Here is a 9,387-nt window from a genome sequence, read left to right on the forward strand (position 1 = left end):
GCACTGAATTATCCACACAGGCTGTTATCCTCATTTTCCTTTGCTTCTTTCACCTTTTTTGAAAGCCTATTCTACAGTCCATGCCCACTCAGGCCCTGCACATTTCAGAGCTCCATTCTTTCCTTCAGGGATGCCCAAGAACAGCACTGCCTACTGGAAAAACACTCCAGGTGAATCTTTGCTTGTTTGTTTTCGCTCTCATTCTTCTCTGCAGCTTGTGTTCTTTAGGACTTATCACCCAGTAAAAAAACAAACAAAATAAAACAAAACAAAAATCAAATTATGTAACTCATATTTGCTAATCACCTTATGTTCAGATTTGGAAAGTGCCAAAGCACCGAAATTTATCAAACTGATAATTGAAATGCATGTGCTGGCAGAATTGAGGGATGCACACCCCTGCCTTGCAAGCATGCAAATGCTTTGCTGTTTGGCCAAGTCACTTTTCAGGCATCTTTTTCAGTGCTTTTTCAGCTTTTTCAGTGCAAGAGATATTCGGTTTCTTTTCTTCTGCTTTTACATCAGTACCATGTTCTTTACAGACATCAGATTCTAATAGGGAAAACTCAGGTAATAAAGGTGGCTGCGTCACTGTTTTTGTGGGGTAAACAAATTGTTGCAAATATGCCTTAATCAGAATCAAAATATTTTGTGTATGATAATCAGGTGTGGTAGTGTCGTGGTTTAACCCCAGCCAGCAACCAGGACGACAGAGCCACTTGCTGGAAAATGAAAGTTCATGAACACAACCTGAGATATCCATCCAAAGGAAGCCCTGGAGAGAGAGAAGCACATTGATTTAGATTTGGAATGATGAAGCAACTTTCCCACAAAGCAAAGCAAAGAAGTCACGCTGGAGGCATATCTAGTTATAGTAAGCTAACTTCAGTCATGTCAGTAAATATTCTGCAAATTTATGCCAATTTAAGGTCTGCAGTCTCTCACTTTAGGCTCTGTGGGACAAAGTCTTCCCTCAGGCATTCTGACACGTGTTCTAGCTGGGAGATTCATGTGTTCAAGCCAAGATGGAAATGGCTTACAGAAATTTAGAGTTAGGATATTTCTATTGTCAGTTTAAACTGTGTTTTTCTTGTTGCCTTGTCCCAACCCTTCAGATCTTAGAGAGAGTTCTTGTCTGTGGAAAGGAGTTCTATGCAGTGATTCCAGCTTTCCAGCTTTTCAAACCACGCCTCTGTCTCTCTGCACTCCCTATGTCCTGCAAGAAGATCCAGCTCTTCTGGAAAGTCTATCTGCACAGCACTTACTTTCCTGTCAGAATTCTGATCAGTGGTCTGTTTCCTTTTCTCATTACACAGACTTTGAAAAAAACGCTATCTAATGATGGTGTTCTTTATTAGAAAGTAGTACAATGTATCACTCCAGGGTTTTCCAAACAACAATGACATTTTTCTTCCTTTAGAAATCCCTGAAGCTAAATTCCCATGGGAACAGCTGTCTGATCTGCATACTGGCAGCTACGTTTTAAAACTGCCATCCACACTGTCACAGATACCTGTGACTGATTCTGCAGGACTGATGCACCTTCCAGCTGACCTACCAAAGATAAAGGCCTCCTCCGCTCACTCTGTACATCACCCAGGCAATGTCCCCTGAATGCACCACGATCTTGTAGCACAGAGATCCACATTCCTGCCTTCCAGTCCCCTACACAGCTTTGCCAGGGCTTCATATTCCTGACCTGTCTCATCTCCTGTTAAGTTTCCTGCTGAGAGGATGTTATTTGTGGTGGAGCAGATGAGGGATGGACACATGGGGAAATGATGACAGGACTTACAAAAAAAAAATAAAAAAGGAAAAATAAACCAACCCACAAAGCTTCAGCTCTTGCTTCAATTTCAAATCCAGTTGTAACAGCCAGTGAAGGAGCAGTTCTCTCAGCATGCTATACTCATTTACATCCAGCTTAACAGTGGCTAGGCTAGCTCTTCTCTTCATCCCTTCTAGATCCTCTTTCCTGAGCACTATGTATACACTACTGCAGATCAGGGTTCCCCAGCTCAACGTACAGTGGCTGCTTTTCTGTCTCTGCTGGAGGTACCTCTCCTGTTATGTTCTAATAATTCAGTCACTGTTATGACAAATTCAGCATAGCAGTGACTTGGTCATCCGAGAATCATTAAAATATTAAGGTCTGACTAATTCATCAAGAGCAGCTCACCTCTTTTCTATGGGATTTCTGTGCGCATCAGTCCTCTCAGCATTTCTTACAGAAAATGGGATTACTCAGAGTCATATTTTCCTCTAACTCATCTATGGACTGGAAGGATAATTTAATTTTAATCCAAAAAGACACCAATGAGTTCTCTTGTTCCTCTCTAGAATAAACTGGATAAGAAGTAGGTTATAATCTGGCATAACAAAGATCCGAAAAAAAAAAATCCCATTTCTAAGAGAAACCTGCAAAGTAATTTTCTCCTAAGGCTTGTCCATTTCTAAAGCCCCAATATCTAGTTTCAGATCTTTCTTTTGTTTCTTTTTTAACAGATGGCAGCTAATGGGCTCATGCTGGGGTAGTAAAGGGGCAAAATTCCCATGGTAAATGCTCAGAACTCTGTCTGGTTTTATTCCTTTGTCGAAGGATCTTCCCTAGATTTCTCCTGTGTCTCTTGGAAAGGCTCTTCCACAGGGAGAGAACTGAGGAAGCAAAGAGAAAAGCATTCACTGGTGCTTCATGAGTGGAAATTCCAGAAGGTGAAGAGCCAGAGTTTTTACCATGACAATATTCTCTGGCCCCTGAGGAACATGAAGTGGCAGCCCTTCTTACCTGTCTTAAAACACCAAGCCTGCAAAGTGAACTCCAGGCACAGCACATGAGCACAGGGTCACTGGTTTGATGTGCAAGGCCCCAGGTCCTTGTTCTAAGTTTTGCCATCAGTCCTTAAGCATCTGATCACTATTTCCTGGTCTGTTTAGATGTGGCAGGACCTACAACTTGACCCCACAATGTGGTGCGGATCTCACATGAGCTCCTGTCACCCTGTACTGCAGTTGTTAATGATTCAGAGCCAATGTCACCAGGCAGCTACTCTTCATAACAGTTTTGAGTCTTGTATGCAGCTTCTCTCAACAAGCAAGCAAGCATCTATCTCTGCACTCCAAGAAGTGAGACCAAGTGTCACTATAAAGAAAAAAAAGGCTTTTGCTGAGTAGAAACTATAAGCCAAAAAAAAACCCAAACCCCCCAAATAAAAAAAAACCTTTTCTTGAAGGTCTTGAGTTCATCTTGTTCCCACCGAAAGCCTGTATTTGCTTTGAAATTGAATGGCACTTGCTGTGCATGTCTATAGTTACGTCACATTTCTGAGCAGCCTCTATGCTCTCTGAAGTGGATACTTGCATAATTTAAAACAAAGCCAGGCCTTTGTTGCCTCGTTCTCTAAGCAGGAACTGCAATCTGTTCCTCTTCCCAGATGAGGCAACATCCTGCCAGGAGTTCTCAGGAGCCTGTGATGATGGAGCCAGAGCTCAGTGATGAGAACACAACACGGATGCTATTCAAGCTGTGCCAGTGACTCATCGCGGTATCTTAAGTGATCCCTTCTCCTTGTACAATGGATAAAATGGTGTTTACCTATTCCTGTAATGCTCTGTGAAATCTATGTTGATAAAGAATTAAAAGGAACTTGTTTATTATTGTGGGAAAACTAAACAATGGCTAGGACTTCAGTGAGACAGGCTACTGGTAGTGGTGCATGGTTTTAGGGATCTGTTTGAGCAGTGCTTATGGAGAAGAAAACAAGATGTGGAGGATTAATGAGAACAATACAGGGGATGAGAGGAGAGAGACAACCAACACAAATTGGGGCTTGCCAGGCAGAGTAATTTCCTTTTTCAGATGTATTCCTCATGAGTAGTTCTTTACACCCTTACTTGCCTCAAGACACAGTTATACAATCAGCCTAATTTCCAAAGGTTTTCTAAAGGGGGAAGTTAGGAGTGCAACTTCATAAAACTAATACAGGCTGATAGCTTTGGGTAATGAAGTAATAAACAGAGTCCATTACAGAGGTACTACTGGTACTACTTCGCTGGTACACAAGGAATTCATAGCTGTAAATTTTCTAGGAGTATATTCAGATTTTTTTTCTTCTTCTCTCAAGCATTTTTCAACTTTCATTCCTTGCTAAAACTTGTTATTTTCACATTTCCAGCACACATCCACTCTACTAATGTTAAGACATTCTCGAAAGAGGTTACCAGAATCAACTATGGGCCTCACCTGATTTCTTTAAGGGTTTGCTGATTACAACCACCTTTGCTTTTAGTGTGTAGTCAAGTTTCTGCAAGCTAGATGCCTTTTGGGCGATACTGCATCTTGACCCAGTAAGTGGAACATTATAAACTGGGCCCTGTGGCATTAGTGGATATGACACCTTTTTCTTTGCATTTTTATCACATTGCTTTGCAGGACAGTTTGTGGAGGTTCAAGACTTGCCGAACGGTATCTGATTTCACAGGCCTTAGGTTTTATCTGTCATTCTTTGCTTTGTTTTACTTATGATTGTCCTGATAAAACAAAATTAAATTCCTCTTGCAACGAGCCAGAAAGGGAATTGTAGCTTTAACAATGGAGATTTCTGCTATCAGGGGAGATCTGGACATCCAACTGGCGATGCTGTGCGATGAAGCTACTGCTTTTCCCATTTGAGAGCTAATGGCTTCAATTTCCCGCAATCCAGCTGTCCCTGTGGATACTGATTATATCTTGGCTGTAATGTAATGAGATGCTTAGCTATAGCAATTCTTGTCACCACAAGTGTGAGGCGTTTTGCTGTCTTCCTGTAAAGCAGGGGTATAGACTGACCATATTCCATACTGCCATCACAAGGAAAAATTTTAATTTCCCAGAAGCAGTATAAGCAACTGGTTGTTGTATTATTGTTTGTGACTGAAGTTGTATTGACACTAAGGGCAGGTGTTTCTTGCTAACAGCAAAACGTAAGCAATCACTCTCTGAATTGGGGTGACTCAACAGGATTGTACTGACAAACAAACAGCAGTCAATTTATCAGTTCAGTTGCATATACATGAGAAAGTTAGTTATATCACTGCTCTTTAAATACAGGACAGGAACTACCAAATAGGGTCAGAGAGATGCATTTTAGACAATTTTTTCCACAGGAACAAGGAATGATCTTTGCCTGCTTTATTTTTCTATGTGATTCAAGTGCTGGCCATCTTGTTTAGATGTTGGAGGTTGGAAAGGACAGAAAGACGGGATCTTTGTTCTCAGTGTTACCACTAACATGCCATCTGGCCTTGGGAAAATCAGCAGAATTGATTGGGTGGAAGAATATAACCTCCAGAAAACGGGAAATACAGAACTCAAATATTTCTGCTAAATCTGAACCGGTATGTTGGGAACGCCATTGCTGTACCTTCTGGGAGTTGTGATTTGTGATCTCATCCTTGTCACCTTGTCAGCAGCGCAGGCTCATGCTGCAGAACAGTTCTCATAGCACACTGCAATCTGCTCTTGACTAGCAAGAGGGAGAGCTGCATGGAGGGGTCATGGAAGATGAAATCCCTGCTTGATGTCTAGAAGAGATGGGGGCCATCCACTTTTGCGATATGTTGTTTTTCAGCCAAATGTCTTCCAGATTTTCTTTTAATGAAAAGTTTCCCATAAAGAACCACATTTTCTATCAAAACCTGCTTTAGCAGAAAAATGATCACCAATCCTATTTAATAACCTTCTTATGCTTCGTTGTCCCTGTAAAGAGGATGACTGCTCTGACGATTGCCTCGAAGAGCAAAGTAATCTGTACAGACAGGCTCCTCCTCCCTCTATTACATGCTTTAATTCAAAAGCATTTTAACTATTAGCAAAGTTCCAGCCTCTGTCACTACACTCAATTATTCACAGCAATGGACAGAGACATTGACGGACTGCACAGGCATGAGTGCAGTTTAGGGCTGGGGCTCCTGGCGCTCTGGTAATTTATTGCAGCCGATTATGCCGACTAGCAGAAACTCAGGGACTTTACTTATAAATGTGCAGTGCATAATCTATCACTACCTGAAACATAAACTGGATAACCCAGTTCCTTAGTCCCAATGGAACTCAGGGGAGGTTATTCACTGCATGAGATACATGGGGTAATGCCCTTTTCTTTAGTTTCTTCAGTGGCAATGCATTCATTGCAGAAATGCTGTTGCAGCATTAGTACAGTGAAACCAAAAAATGAGATCACCAGTGCTTATACAGAACTAGGACACATCTTGAACCTTAGGCTCTCAGAAAAAAATCCCCACATGCTGTACAGCTATACGTTGAATCTTCTCTCAACAAGAACACTGAACTTACACATCACTGGAAGAGAAGAGTTTTGCTATGAACAAGTAGGACAAGTAATTTAATGCATCAAAAGTTTTTGGCCACATTCAACCTTTCCTGAAAACTCAGTACTGACTTTTATCTCACTGTCCTTTGGACTTCAGAAATTTTCCTTTTTCTTTTCACCTTTTCATCATTCATTTTCTATGACAAATGCATCCTATTACACAAGTGATCTGCTAAATTTGTGCTGCCATCCCGTGCTGCTCACAATGACTCTAACAGAAGAAAAAACGTCTACTGGGCTTTCGCATTTCTGACTCACTGTCTGTCCCTGACAATGTGGTTGGTATTTTGTATTTCTGAAATATCCCACACTAGCCTCCATCAGATGGGAAGAAAGTGAGTGCTGCTCTGGCCTTGTTTATATCAAGATAGTTTTTGATATTTGCAACATTATTATAATGATTCTGATCTCAGTCATTTGCAGAATGCTCGTGCCGTCACTAAAGGAGTAATACATGCTGCAGGGTTGGGGTGTTTTTCTTACTAAGTCATCCCTAGATACCAACTCTGATTAACCCTTGAGGTGTCCTAAATGCACTCCGTGGGACCACAGAATTTGCGTTTGCTGTCATGGTGGAAAGAACGCATGGGAACAGAAGATTCCCTTAGATCCTCCTATCGCCTAGCAGCTACTACTTTTCCAGAGGTTTTCTTTGAGTGAATTTGAAGGAAATTTCTTTATCTTTTATTTCGTCTACGGTTTTTCAAAGTGCAGGATTCTAGTATGGACTCAGCCTGCCTTCAACACGTTCAGAGCATGCAGATGTTTTCTATCCTGAGTGTTCAGGTCTGTTGCATAGCACAAGCACGGGAAGTGCCGGGCTGCGCAACCGGCTTGTTTAGTGCTGTCGCACACAAATCTATAAAGCTTTTCGGAAGCAATAAGACAGGTTTTGGTGAACGATCCCGCCGTCGCCCCGGCAACGGCCCCGCGCCGCCGCAGGTGCCTCTTCACCGTGCCAACCGCTCCGGGGCAGATGGGCGGGAGGGTGGACCAATTACGGTGCGGGCGCCGCGCTCCGATTGGTCGGATCGCCTCGTCGGGATGGGGTGCGGCGGGGATTGGCGGTGACGTCGGTCCAATGGAGCGGGGCTCCGAGGAGGGGTGCGGGTGAAGGCTAATGGGTGCGTGGCGTGGGCGGGCCGTCGGGGGCGCTCCGGAAGGGGAGGGGACCGGGGTAAAATGGCGCCGAGCTCGAAGGCGGAACGGCGCGGCCCGGGGGGATAAGCGGGGCCCCGCCGCGAGCACGTCGTGAGGCAGCTGGAGTCAAGGTGAGTGGGGGGTCTGGGCGAACGGAGGGCCTGAGGGGGGGCACTGCAGGGTCAGAACGGGGGTGGCTGGGCCCGGCTTCCAGCGGGGTCCCTTCGGCCTGGGGGGTTTGAGGTGCGGGGCTGGTGGTGCCGGAGAAATAAAGCCCGAAAGGGCGATAGTAAGGCGGCGCCCTGGCTGTGCTCGCGCTGCCCCACAGGGAGGTGGGCCCGGGTACTCCACAGTTGCCCAGCGCTCCCCAAAAGTGTCTGTGGGCCCTGGGGGTGGCAGGCTGTGGGGTGGCTGAGCTCGGCCCGGCCCTCAGCATCACCCGCAGGGACTGCCGAGGGGTTGAGGAAGCAGAGAGGGTGAGCAGGTCTTCTGCCCCTGGGGCTGGAAAGCAGGCTCCCGGGGATGGTTTGGGGTTCAGAAACAGGTGGAGTTGTGTGGCTTTGGGGTGAGGAGCAGGGGTCGAGTCCTGCATTTTTGGGGCTTGAGAGCAGGCCCAGGAGCTGGGGTTTTGGGCTCAGAAATGGGCACGAAGTGAGCTGGTCTGGGGGCCAAGAGCAGAAGCCAGTTGAGCTGGTTTTGCAGGGGTTGGGAGGCAGAGAGGGGCCGGAGGGCACTGGGGGCTGCGGCGAAAAGCAGTGGGTGGGCAGGGTGCATGGACCCTCTCTGGTGGGGGGGTCTGGTCCCGTGGGACCCTGAGTTCAGGAGGTGGCCATGCAGTAGGCTGAATTCCATGTCTGAGGGGATCTCTGGGGAGAAAGGTGCTTTTCAGACCCGGCATGCCGTCTCCTCTTTGAATCCAGCTCTTCTTTGGACATGGCTTAGCATAGTTGTTAAGTAATTAATGATAAAGATAAGCAATATTTATACCATGTAAAGCTATGGCGTTTAACCCTAATACTCAAGTTAGGATGGTGATTGATTGACGAGCTTGTGAAAAGCCCAGACTGTTGCCAATAGCTGGAGCTGAAAAGTAGAAGGAGCTGAAATCAGCTCTGCACTGAAGCTCTAGTTGGGGCTTCAATTAGCCAGACCTGTGGAAGCGGGAGCTGGGGTGTGCACTGTCCAGACCATGCATTAGCCAGAAGCAAGACTCCCGGCAGTGATAAAGAGATGGAGCTGCAATTAGTCAGAGCATGTGTGTTGGCTGGAGCACCCGCCGGCTGCACTGCGCTCCCCGCAGGGCTGAAGGGTGGCCAGGCGCAGGCCAGGCTGTCCCAAGCTAGGAGCCCCAAGCAGCAGGGAGGCGAGTGGTCCTGCTGCCAGTGGGGAACCTGGCCTCTTGCCTGGGGGGTTAAATCCATGCCAGGCGCCTGTCTGGGCCCTTGCTCCTGAGGGCAGAGTTGGGCCGGGGGTCCCCCGGCTTGTCTCTGTGGGCTGGCTGTGACAAACAGGGTAATTATCTCCTCTTTTCCCAGTGTCCCCTTATGCGTCCCAGGAAGGAAATCCTGCAGGATTGATTCTGCCAGCTGCTCAGGTAAAGGCATGTGTGGGGCTGGGGGAACAAGGAGAAACGTTTGCGAGTTCAAGGGTGCTACAAGTACTCCACATCAAACTGGCAGAAAAGGCAAATTTGCTGCCAGTGCAGAAAAGCTGGTGCAGAATTGCAGTTAACAGAGCGTGCCTCCTTCCCGAATTGGTGCCTGGGTAGTTAGGAATGTCTTCCTTTCAGGTAAAAGAGTGAACTTTCCTCTAGGATAAACTAAGAGCTGCCTGATGCCTTCTTTAGGGCCAAGTGTTTCTCTTCTGTTTGTTCACACTAATT

Source organism: Vanellus vanellus, assembly GCF_965231255.1.
Source record: "Vanellus vanellus genome assembly, chromosome: 9".
NCBI classification, from domain to species: Eukaryota; Metazoa; Chordata; class Aves; order Charadriiformes; family Charadriidae; genus Vanellus; species Vanellus vanellus.